General features: G+C 42.5%; 1 protein-coding gene across 1 annotated transcript in view; it reads right to left on the reverse strand.

Moving 5' to 3' along the window:
• ERGIC2 (ERGIC and golgi 2) overlaps positions 1 to 2643 on the reverse strand; it is a 24110-nt gene extending 21467 nt beyond the window's left edge. Inside the window, exon 1 of the mRNA XM_008921387.3 lies at positions 2541 to 2643. The gene's annotated coding sequence lies outside the window, so the exon portion shown is untranslated. The remainder of the gene's footprint in view (positions 1 to 2540) is intronic.
• Between the last annotated feature and the right edge of the window lie 9842 nt (positions 2644 to 12485).

The raw sequence follows: 12485 nt of genomic DNA on the forward strand, positions 1-12485 counted from the left end.
CGGCCGGGCCCCGGCCGGAGAGCGGAGCACTCCGGAGCCGCAAAGAGATCGCATCCCGCGGGAAATACGGCCCCGCTCCGGAGAATTTGGGAAGCTGCGAGGCACTGAGTGATCGTTAAAGCGATGTGCAAGTACCTTCCGAAGCTAACTGAAAAAAGCACGATAACGGGGCCTGCAGGGGATAATACTGTTTCGAGCACTATGGATATAGAAGCAGGCAGTGTTTGAAGAGAGGCGATATCTTGGGTTAACTACAAAGGACAAGGATTTAGGACAGTGGGCTATAATACTGGGTAAGGGAAGATTTTAAGCTCACAAGCCAGTCTTCAGACCTGAAGTGAAAAAAAGTAAGAGGGCTTACGTATGCCCAAATTCCCTGTTCCACGCTGATGGAGTTAATAAAAAGGCACTGCCTCACTACAAGCCTTACCCCTTAGTAACAACATTAGTCTGTCTCCAGATTTTTCCTTACAATTCCAGCCAGTCTCATTCTCTATGCGAGTCCCCTGCAGTCTTTCCAACTGTGCTCCTGCCAAAACAGTCGATTATCATGGGGTTCCATTATGCTAGTGCCACCCTGCCCACAAGTAGCTGATCATAGACATCTTACAGTCAAAAAGGGAGCTCTCCAATATCTTCTGGGAAGTACTAACATTTTAGGTGACATCAAAATGGTTCAACAAAAGTTGCTCCATGTAAGATTTAATGAAAAGAAAAAAAAATTATACTGAACATTTTTATTCACAGATCAGAAAGGAGACCGAAAACTCCAGTATTTTTTATAATGAGGCAAGCAAATAGAACCCACCCCCCATAAATAGATAGTGATGAATTCCACAGCATTAATTCAGATTTTCTCTTTTTAATGGTTTAGAGGAAAATGTAGATCCCTAAAAAAAGAGTTTCAAGTAGCATGCCAAAGTATACACAATTTGAATTAAACAATTGTTTGGATATCTACAGCATTTGAGAATAAAAGAAACCTGAAAATCAGAAAGCAACAGGAACAGATTCAAAGAGTATTTTTTTCTTTTTAGGGATAGGCGGATAGTGGGTTTCAAGGAAGGAAAGATATAGCAACCTGCCAATGTTCTCATGAATTCTGATCAGTCTGTTTCCATCATTTTAGCATCTATAATAATTGGATCAGACAGCAAGGAAAAAGGTGGTAGGATGATGATACTACAAGAGATAAATAACCAGGCTAAAAATATGTTTCTCTGTACATTTGTTCCCTCATCTCAGAAAGAGCAGGCAGCTTTAGCCACAGCACATAAAGCTCTTATACTGACATGCCAGTGGCCCAGGCTGTAATTCAGCAGCCAGGGATTTTGCTAGCTAAGCCCTGTTTTCCCTCAACAGGCTTCAGCACTGAGTCCTGGAAGGAGAAGCTGATAGATCTGATTATTAGCTGTGCAGCAGAGATGCTCAACAGATGTTCTCACAGGCTATGAGCTAAAGCAATCCAGTCTGCTCACAGACAAACATGGGCTTGGCACTAGTGCTCAACACCACATGGAGATGGCTCTTAGAGACAAGTGGCACGGGACAGAACTGCTTGCAGCTTTGCACCATTATAGTCATATTTGTAACTACAGATGTCTCCATGGGATTTTATGAGGGAAAACGCAGGAAATAGTTTTCAGAATTTAATAAAAATAGAGAAAACTTACATAGTGATAACACTGTACATTACACTAACAGTATATATTTGACTGCAGTGTGCTAAAGCGACATAACAGTGATTGTACTTCACCCATCAAGTACCAGACTACTAATTCCTTTCCTTATGCCTCTGTGTGCCTGTTTTCTGCTCTCCTGATCACACTTCAGTGGTGGCAGCCTATAAGCATCTGCCAAATTACCTTCAGGAGCCTGACGAGGAGGAAGAAATCCAGCTGCCAGCAGCAAGCCACGCAGGTGAGCCCAGGGGCTTTACGCACTTTGTTTCAGTATGGTATTTAATAAGATCCCAAAGCACCCTGAGACTTGAATGCAGTCATCTATGAAAAAATACAACTGCCTTCCTAAAAAACCCAGCACTTCTTAACACTGGTGATTTATAAAGTCCCTTGATGTGTGTGAAGAGAGGAAACCACATCTCAAATCCGTACAGCTGAGCAAACCACAAAGCAAGCAGGACAGAAAAAAAAATCTCCCAGGAACGCTGGGCTACAAAGGACGTTGATATCAAAGACAATAACAAAGAGGATGGTAGTAGACTCAGCAAGAGAAGCAAAAGTAAACATGCACAGATACCGCCCGCCTGCACTTCAACACACTTCTGCGTTAGTTAAAATGATGGAAACCGTACGCAAGGCACACAAAACTAAAAACCTGGATAAAGCACGACGAGGCTCAAACCAAGCCCTCATCGTTTGCTACTGCTACTGTCGCCTGCACAGGTGGTTCACGATAGCTGAAAAAGCACTTTGTTAGCGCGAAAGCGCGAGGGAAAGGCCGGGAAGAAGGAGCGGGGATCGGCCGGGAGCGCCTGGAGGGGTGAGGCGAGACAGGGGTTGAGAGAGCAGCCGCTTTACCTCGTGGAGGCATCGAGGTGGCATTTAGGGAGAAGAGGAAATACAGGTGCAGACGAGCAGATATGGAGATGAGAGACGGGAGTGGTTGGAAAGGGGGCGGAGGGGTATAAAATCAGTCCCGCGGCCGCGCGGCGAGAGGACTGGAAGGGCTGGAGATGGGCGGCCGTAGTGTCTGTGAGGGTGGCCGTGAGGGAGAGCAGCCCGGCACCCTGGAGCGGGATGGGGCGGGATGGGGCGGGAGCGCCCTCGGCCAATGAGGGGGAACCACGCTCCAGGAACCGGGGAGGAGGCGGTGGGACGGGCGGTGTCTCCTGTCCCGGGCCCGCGCTCGGACTGCCCACGGTTCCGCCCGCGGAGGGGCCGGGAAGTCCCCGCTGCCCGCGGCCGGAGCCGCTGAGCCTTGTGGCGGAGCCGGGATGGAGGTGCCGACCCTCCGTGAGGGGAGCGGCGGGTGCAGTGCGGTAACGCTGGCGGCCACCGCCGTGGTGTTTATTGATGGGCTTCCATTTTCCTGGTCCGTCTGTACCGGGTTTCAGTAAAGACAAGCTGTTGATGAAAGGAAGCCGTGGTCTCCCTGTTCTCTCACGTCAGTTTTCCAGTTCGGCTTCACTTCTGGTCTTTTGAGAGATCCTTTTTTAAATTATCTGAGTGAAGATTTCTTGTCGTGGGGTCTCAAAAAGCAGAACAATCCAGTTCACTGAAAGGAAGACGATGCTAAAGCAACTGGGGCTGTCTCAAGCAATCCTATTTACCACTAATACATCGTGTAAACAGAATGGCTTTATTCTGCGTAATCACCACTCTTTTAATACATACATATTTACGATTAAAAATCTCTTTTTTAAAAGATAATTCAATCCTGGTTCTTATTTTGAATACTTTGTGACTTAGCTAATGTTTAAGGTGCAATTTATGCAGCTGTTTCATGAAGCTCATGGGGAGCTCACAGGGGAGCAGGGATAAGTCCTAAGCCCTCCATTGAAGTACTGTGAAAGCTGTAGTTAAAAATGTTAGTCTAATCCCTGGTTGTTTTTTTTTTTTCTTTTCCTAAAAGTTTAAATTGTTTGGTGTAGGCAGATAGTGGACTCCAAGTTGTGTCTTTCATTCAGCAGAGATGCTGTATATTGTTACTAGATTGTATGGTGTCCGTGGAGAAGAAGGGAACATCAGTTACTGAACTGAATTCCTGTCTAGATTACAGATGTCAGGTTAGTAATAAATCCTGCTCTTTCACCACTTGGCTATTTTTAGTAATTAGATAGTGATTACAAAACAAATATTTTGATAATTGATAAAGTTACATAAAAACACTAATCCTTTTGCATAATGCTCTTGAATTGTCTAAACATAGCACAAGGCCAAATCAGGAAACAAAGACACTAGTATATTTTGTGACCTTCAGTATTTCTTTGATTTTGATGTTCTGGTTTCCATTCTTTGGCACATAATTTTCCTGAAAAAACACATAACCATTAATGAATAGGTTTCTCAAAGCTTCTCTGAAGTTGTATTCACAAATACAGTACTTTTTACTCATTTGCTACAAGTTTGCTTTGTCCCAGCATGAAAGTTAGTCTTGAAAAGTATTGCTAGTCTTAAAAACCTGGATGGTAGGAAGCATTTGGCCTTCTGCCAGGCTACCTGATTGAGAATGGTGTTAGATGGCATAGTGGAGGGACAAGAACCATTTGCCTTGATAGAGGAAAAGACATTGCTATGTGTTAACTGCATAAAAGACACTAAAGTCTCTCTGAGGGTTTGGGAGAGATCTGGGTAAGTCATACATGAGCTGATACTAGGGTATTCATAATAAGTTTGACATAGTCTTACTAGTATTTCATCAAAATTTTTCAAGTCATTGTGACCCTTGTGGTGTTAGAATTATACTAGTAGTATGCATGTAAGTTGACACTTAATCAACAGGAATCATCAGATTTCCCCAAACTTATAAACTTGTAAACTTTGTGGTGTAGGTAAATATGCACATTTACTTTTTGGGTTCTATAAGAAATAAATCTTGTGAGTTTTCTTGAAAATTCTTCTCTTGCTGTTCTGTCAGGCCAAACAGGTTTAAAGAATTCTTGCCAAATTGCTAGAAAGGTTTTATTTTATAAGAATATTATTTTGATTTTTAATAATAAAGAACATGAGCTTCTTCTATTGGTGAGAGATTTATTTATTTATTTTACCATACCTGTTGCTTTCTGTAACAATTTGAATATGCTTGGTGAGAGCTGAACCTTGCAAAAATAAGAACTGGTAATTAAGCTTTATCTAGTCAAAGTGTAATCTGGCAACCATCAGGGTTTCCATTAATTTTCATAACACTTCTACAAGGCAATCTGAAGGGGTCAGGATACTCTTAGGTGAGCACCTCAAAATATCCAGTAGGTCTAATGCATCCCAGCTCTTCAAACAACCATTGTATTTCTACACAGACCTGCCCACACAGGGAATGGAGACCCTGTAGCCACATCTGTGGAGTGTCCTCTTTTCTTTCAGCCTCTGTTTCTGCATGGCAATACTTTTTTTATGAACTGTTAGCACATGACACTTCTTTGATGCCCATCTGACTGAGACCCAACTTCTGGCGACAACTTTCAACATACTCTCTATAATCCCCTGCCCAGCTCTGTCCACATCTTCCTTGCCCAGTCTATGGCCCTATGATTACTGATGGACCTTTTCAAAACATTAAATCTTTTCTCTGCCAGGATGCTTGAATCAGCTGCTTCTCTTCCCTCTCCCACCCTCTCAGTCTCCAACTTTGAATCGACCTGGCTTCCCCAAACTCTGGTCTTTTTTCCTACCCTGTCTTGTGTTGCAGGCTACTTACCCTTCAAGATACAGCAGAGACTCTGAAGTACCATCTGGCTTGATATTCACAGACACAACTCCCTTGACTCCACTCTGGCAGCTCAGGGTAATGGTCACAAACTACCTGGCCGGCAACATGTGAACAAACCAATTGCTGTTGAAATGTGCTCCACACAGGTGGTCAGCAAGGGAAAGATTGCTTCCTTCTTTCTTTCCCTGAAAAGGAAGTGCCTCAATAATAGCTTTTGAAAGCAAGAGGTATTTCCTTCTCCAGCTTTGCTGTTGGCATTTTCTGTGCTTGGCTGGGTTTCTGTCATACCCAGCTGCTCCTGCCTAGTGGTGACAACGCTTTCCTTCCCTGTGACAAGGGGAGATCAGGAAAGTGAATTGAGACAAATTTTTTCTGCTTTCTTCCATCTGGTGTAATTAAATACTTGAGAGAAAGCAGAGCTTATATATTCTTGATCCTGGGAAACTTATATAAATCTATCCAGCAGTCTCCAACTCACTAGCATGTAGTGTTCCAGCCATGCTACTGCTATGTTGGTTATATCATTAGGATCATGACAAAAGCTAATCATTCCCCTCACTTATCTTATGTGTGACTTTTGTGTGATGCTTCCTGTATTTGTACAGATTCCAGATGTTACAGGATAGACGCAAATAAAATTAAACAGCTGATAGTCAGCCAGCCAGCATTCTGTCATGCTTTTAGGTAATTAAAATGTGTATGTTGATAGATTTAGATACCTCCAGAAGCCTTTGTATTAAATTTCATTTGGGACCGAAAATGGAGAATCTCCAAAATGTCAGTTTAGCTGTTTATATTGCCAAGTTAGGCCAAAGAAGGCATGTGTAGCTGTTGATGCTTTTGGCTGAGCTCAGATTCATCTGACTCCTGTCTGCCCTGTGCTCGCTCTCTTGTGCAACCAGGGACCTCGTGGATGACCACAGGAGAGGAGCTGTGTAAGGGTGCTGTTATGGTGCACAGCCAGACACCACACGTCACAGGTATTGGTGACTTCAGATGGAAAACTTCAGATTTCCCAGTTATTTCACCCTGCAGGCAGACCTTTCTGAAGCTTCTGCAGCTTCCTGAAGATTTATTCATTTCAGTCTAAATGTACTTTTTCTGATTTCTATTGATTTTGTGCTACTTTTGTTTTCCAATTATGTAAGAAAGAAACCATTTCTTCCATTCAATGAATTAATGAGAAAGAAAAGTGATTTCAGTCCATCACAATTTTACGAACCGAAAAGAATGTAAAAGAACCAAAATTATTTTATTCCCTGTCAATCTGAAACATAATATTTAAATCTGAAGTTCCTGTAAAAAAATAAGGAGAAAGTATGAGAGCAGATTTTCTTTCATTTCAGAGACTTGTAGTCCAGATGCTTCCCAGAATAGTGGAAAAGCCAGTTTCACTTTGTGCTTCCAACTGGAGGACCAGAGCCAGTGGCTCCTATGGAAGTTCTAACCACCAGACTTTGGTGCTGCTGCCACTGCTGTTGTCCTCCAGTGGACAAAATCTTCTTTCCACTGTTTGGTCTTCTCAGACTGAAGCTGTCGTCCTTCTGTCTGTGAGGTTCTCCTTCTGAAGGAGAATTTTCTAGTTTTTTTGGGCAGGGAACTTGTGGAATTGACTGTTTTCCCTTTGTTTCCTCTTTAAACTGTGGTCTTCCGGGTTCTGATTTTGTTCATTCACACTCCCCCCTGCCATAAAAAAAACCAAAACAAACCCACACATCCGAGTTCCCAAACAGGTTTCTGTGTTGGTAAGAAAACGTTTCTAAGCCAGTCTATTGGGTTTGCGTGATCAAGTTTTGGTAGCGGAGGGGCTACAGGGAAGGCTTCTGTGAGAAGCTGCTGGTTCCACCATGTCTGGTAGAGCCAATGCTAACCAGCTCCAGGATGGGCCCACTGCTGGCCAAGGTTGAGCCCATCAGGAATGACAGTAATGCCTCTATGATATAACATATTTAAGAAGGAGAGAAAAAGTTATTATGCAGGTGAAAATTGCAGCCAGAGGAGAGCAGAGTGAGAATGTGTCAACAACTCTGCAGATACCAAGGTCAGTGCAGAAGGAGGGGCAGGAGGTGCTCCAGGTGCCAGAGCTGAGGCCCTGTGGCCTGTGGTGCAGACCATGATGGAGCAGCTGTGCCCCTCCCATGGAGGACCATCGGGGTGCAGAGACCCACCTGCAGCCCATGGAGGAGCCCATGCCAGAGCAGGTGGATGCCCGAAGGAGGCTGTGACCCCGTGGGAGGTCCATGATGGAGTAGGGTCGTGGCAGGGACCGGCTGACCAGTGGAGAGAAGAGCCCATGCTGGGGAAGGTTTTTCTGGTAGGACTTGTGCCCCTGTGGGGGACCCACGTTGCAGCAGCCTGTGCCTGAAGGATTGCACCCCATGGAAAAGTGACCCATGTTGCTGCAGTTTGTGAAGAACTGTTGCCTGTGGGATGGACTCATGTTGGAGAAGTTTGTGGACTGTCTCCCATGGGAGGGACCCCATGGGGAGCAGGGGAAGGACTCCTCTCTGAGCAGTGGCAGAAACAATCTGTGATGAACTGACCGTAACACCCATTCCTGTCTCCCTGCACTGCTGGGTGGGAGGAGGAGGTAGAACTTGGGAAGGAAGGAGGGGTGGGGGGAAGTGTTTTTTTAAGATTTATTTTATTTCTCATTCTCCTGCTTTGATCCTGTTAGTAATAAATTTAATTAATATCCCCACTTTGTGTCTGTTTTGCCTGTGATCGTGATTGGCAAGTGACCTCTCCCAATCCTTATCTCAACTCATGAACCCTTTGTCATATTTTCTCTTCTCTGTCTAGTTGCACAGGAGAGTGAGAGAGCGGCTTTAGAGAGTACCTGGTGTTCAGCCAGGGTCAACCACTACAGCCAGTGAGCCACAGAGGTTCCTCAGGGGCCAGAGAAATTTTCTGAGCTCAAGGTAGTTTTCTAAACAACATCACTTTAACCTTTGCAGAAGAATTTACTTTAACCTAGAGAAAACTACTTAGGATAATTTAGGCTGACAGGTATGGAAAATCTAATAATAGGGATTTAAAACAGAACATTGCCACAAATTTGGATGAATAAAAATAGGACAGTCTTTTCTTAGCACTTTCAGCAACACAGAGACCATTAGCAGAATAAGAGCACTGTTATGGCCTATTAACAGACACTGTGGTGGAAAAAGCTTTCTGGTGAGAAGCTTCATTATTTTATGTTACAGGGTAGTGGTTGTTGTGTGAAAAACTGTTGCAGTCATCCTAACTCTGTATTTATTGTCCTTGTACAAATTGTGCTTTACAGCTATAGCAGAATTATTAACCCTGGTTTACTAAGAGGTTTCTTTCAATTTTTGTTTGCCAAAATATAGCTTGATATTTCAAAACAAAGTATTATTGACATTTTAAAAGCATACAGGTAATTCAGCGACTGCTTTTCATGCTGCTTGAGTCAATTTGTTGGCAGAGTTGAAAGGACCCTCTGGCCTGTGTTGTGTGTACCTGCAGTTTTTGTTTTCTTGAAGAAAATAGTTGAACAGATGTCTTTCCAAAAAAAAAATCTTTGGTCAAATTGTCTTTAAAAATAGCCAGTTTTTGTGGCTAATATGAAACACCTTGGCTTGAATGGCTTGAAACAAGCATAAGTTCTCTGAGAAGCAAACCTTTTCATTTTGCTAGAATGGTGACATATGCAAAGCAAGTATTAGCTTTTAAAAGTCTTCTTCAGTTATCTTATATGCAGAGATTTAGATTATTCCCAATAAAGTAATCAGTATAAATATAGCTTCTCTTAACTTCTGCAACTCTGATATAACTCTCCTTCTTTAATGGATACTCTGTTTTAGAAGAGAAAATGTGCATAGTTAATTCCTGTGGTTGTGGGCTTTATGTATATAACCTACAACACTTCCATTAAAGCCTCAAAATGCAATTTTCTCCTCACAATCATTGAGCAATCTTCTGTGTGGACTTAATGGGGCCAAATAAAGCCAGGAACCCAGAATGCCTGCTTGGGAGGGTAATCTGCTTTCCTTGGGGTACTTTCCCTTTGTTCCCCTCTGGAAGGTTGGCAGGGACACAGTAAAGGCCTCAGACAGCTGTGGGTGACAACAGCCTGTAGGAGCAAATACTCCAGGGTGAAGCACTTCTTCAGTCTGGGTTTTTGTTGGTGTCTCAAAACCTGTAAAGGAACGAACAGAGATTCTCCAAACAGCTGTGGAAATGCTGCCATATGTAAGAAAAGAGCAGGGCATGCCAAGGGAGGAGACTTATTTGTGACTTCCCAGACTGGACATCACTTTGCATTCCCACATGGAGGTAGCAGCTTCATCAAGGAGATGCTAGTTCCACGGGCTTTTGTAATTTCTTATTCAGATGTGATAAATCATAACTGGAAAAATGTATCAAAAAGCTCACCATAGCTATCCTGGCAATGTACAAAACAGAGCAGAGCTCTAGCTCAAGGCCTGATGAGCCATGGTTACTGCCGCAAGGGGGAAAAACTATTCATGAGGACTGTGGTAAGGGAATAGGCCCCTTTGGGAGGGCATCCAGAGCAGCTGCGAGTTCAGATTCATCATATGGCTCTGCTGGTCTAACAGTTCTCCACAGCTGGTGCTCAGCCTTCAGCCTTTGTCCACACATGTGGCATCAATGCTGCTGTGTCTCCGATCCCATGTAGTGTGGCACTGATGGGTGCAGTCCCATGGCATCTCGATGCAGTGGCCTGAGCTGGGTACTGCTAAACAGGGTTTGTCAATATCCTCATCTCAATAAAAGGGTGAAGCCAGCTTGGGGTTCACCCTGGAGGTCTAGCTGGGAGGGTAGAAGAGGGAGAGAGGTCAGAGGCAGCCCTGGAGACTAGTCTGCAACACCCTGTGAAGGCTGGAAAAGCTCTTTTGCTTTCTTTTCCTCATTTATCTTCGGTTGTTTATTCCTGAGCATATTCCTTTTCTTTTTTTTTCTTTCTAGTCCTCTCCACTATGCTTTTATGTGCAATAATCCATTTTTTTTCTCTTGAATTTAGAGATAATAACTATTTCTGATTAATAGGCCAACAAAACAATTAAAAATTTCAAGCACTTGTGTTTATTGATGTGAGAAGGTTCCTAGAAACAGCCTTGTCCTGTTTTACTGCATGAACTCACTAAGTAAATGAGACATGAGTAAACATGAGACTGCAACAGGGTATGTGACAGATTTCTTATATTGCCAGTCATATTGCCAGCTTGGAAATGTCAGGTCCTTAGGAAATAATGTGAAATGTATTTTGAATGTGTATAGCTTGACTAACACTTAGAAAATCAGACTGATATTTTAAACAAATCCACTCTATCTTTTTTGCCTTTAGTGTTTATTACTACTATCAGCAATGCTGTGCCTGTCAGGGAGATAATATTTGAGTTGAAACTGCATTTCTTGTTTAAGGTGGAAAATGCAAAGACTTCGAACACCTGACTTGCACACAAGAGGTGAAGGGCACTGTGGGGTGCTGTGACTGTTAGAAAGTAAATTATAAATAGACTTGACATCCTTTTGAATTATGGAAAAGCTCATTAAAAATAATTATTAAATACAAGTTTAAAACTAGTCATTTGCTTCAGGATGCAAGATGTGGAGGAGCAGCCAGCCAGTGGGATGTGGAGGTGAGGAGGGTGGGGGATAGGGTGGCCTCCCTCTCCTGACACACCTGAGCTCTATAGCATATTCCTCTGCTGCCCTTAGCTCTCTCCTGATCATATTTATTAAAAAACCCTTCTCTTATTTGATCGTAAACTTGCAATTTATTCTGTTTTTATTATTCAGTGCTACATTCTCCCAATATGTAGAAACTCCAAAAATGCAGTCTTTGCCTTGAGAAATGAGATATGCTTGAAGAAATGGGAGAGAAACGAAAGAGGGGAGAGAGAAACGTAGCAAGATTGTTTTGCTTTTCAGAACCTTAGATTTCATTTAAGGTTTTGGCCATGGATGGGATTTGTCTCAGTACATTTTAATTGCCTAAAGTACAGGCATCTGCCCTAAGCTAGGGGATTGGGCTGCCCATAACCAAAGGAAAGCAGCAGATACCTCTGAAAGGGAATTTATCCCTGTAAGGTAAGTGTCTAAAGAAGGTGGTAGGATGGACTCTGTAGGGATTCCTGTCTTTCTCCATTGACACAAAGGAAGCCCAGGTGATTTTTTTTTAGATTAAATACTTATTTTTCACATGGCAACAGTAATCCTAGGCTCGAATAATTTTATTTCTTATTGAAAATTTCAAGTGGTGTCTCTACTCCTGCTGGTTGGTGTCTGTGAAGGGAACATACGTTGCTGTGCTAGCGATTCCCGTCCTTTGTGTGTATTACGGATATGCCTTGGGCCTAAGAAATTACAACCTTCAGACCTGTGATGACTTGAAAAATCACACACCAGTGCTATCTACCCTCCAGCCAGCATGGGACGAGTGATGCCTTATAAATCCAGATCCTTTAAAAGTGGAGATATTTAAAGAAGCAAGCAAGAAGTTTCTTAATCCCTGCCTCAAGCAGTTTAAAACCTCCTTCTTGCTTGGGGTCCTACATAAATCAGAACACAGGACTGGCTATATTCTGCAAATAAATCTTGCTTGATATTTACTTCTCACATAACTTCTCTGTAACAAATTCTGAATTCCCTACCATATATGCTAATAAAATGTCACCCGTTTTATAATTTAGTAGCATCATAATAATAATAGTTTCTTCAGTTGTATTTCACTCTTTCAGGGAGTGTTTGACATACTGCTTACACATAAAAAGTAAATTTAATATCTTAATATAATTTAGTCTTACATTTCTTAATACTGAAACCCACTAAGTATGAGCCATCTGTACAGTAAGTAATCATGCATGAGTGAAAACCAAATGCAGGTTAAATTAGCCTGAAAAATGTCTCTCACAAGTAATTTTCACATGCATTTGAGGAAAATAATTTCAAAAAATCCAAGTGTAAGAATTATTTCTGCTACAGTGAACAATCAAAGTGATGGCAGAGGACACTTAGCACTGAGCATTGCAATAGGATTAAAGAACACATACCTTTTTTCCCCAAAAGAATAGGAACTGCCAAAACAAAAGCAATTATTAACATATTTT

Source organism: Manacus vitellinus, unplaced genomic scaffold (assembly GCF_001715985.3).
Source record: "Manacus vitellinus isolate BGI_N305 unplaced genomic scaffold, ASM171598v3 scaffold_13_pilon, whole genome shotgun sequence".
NCBI lineage: Eukaryota > Metazoa > Chordata > Aves > Passeriformes > Pipridae > Manacus > Manacus vitellinus.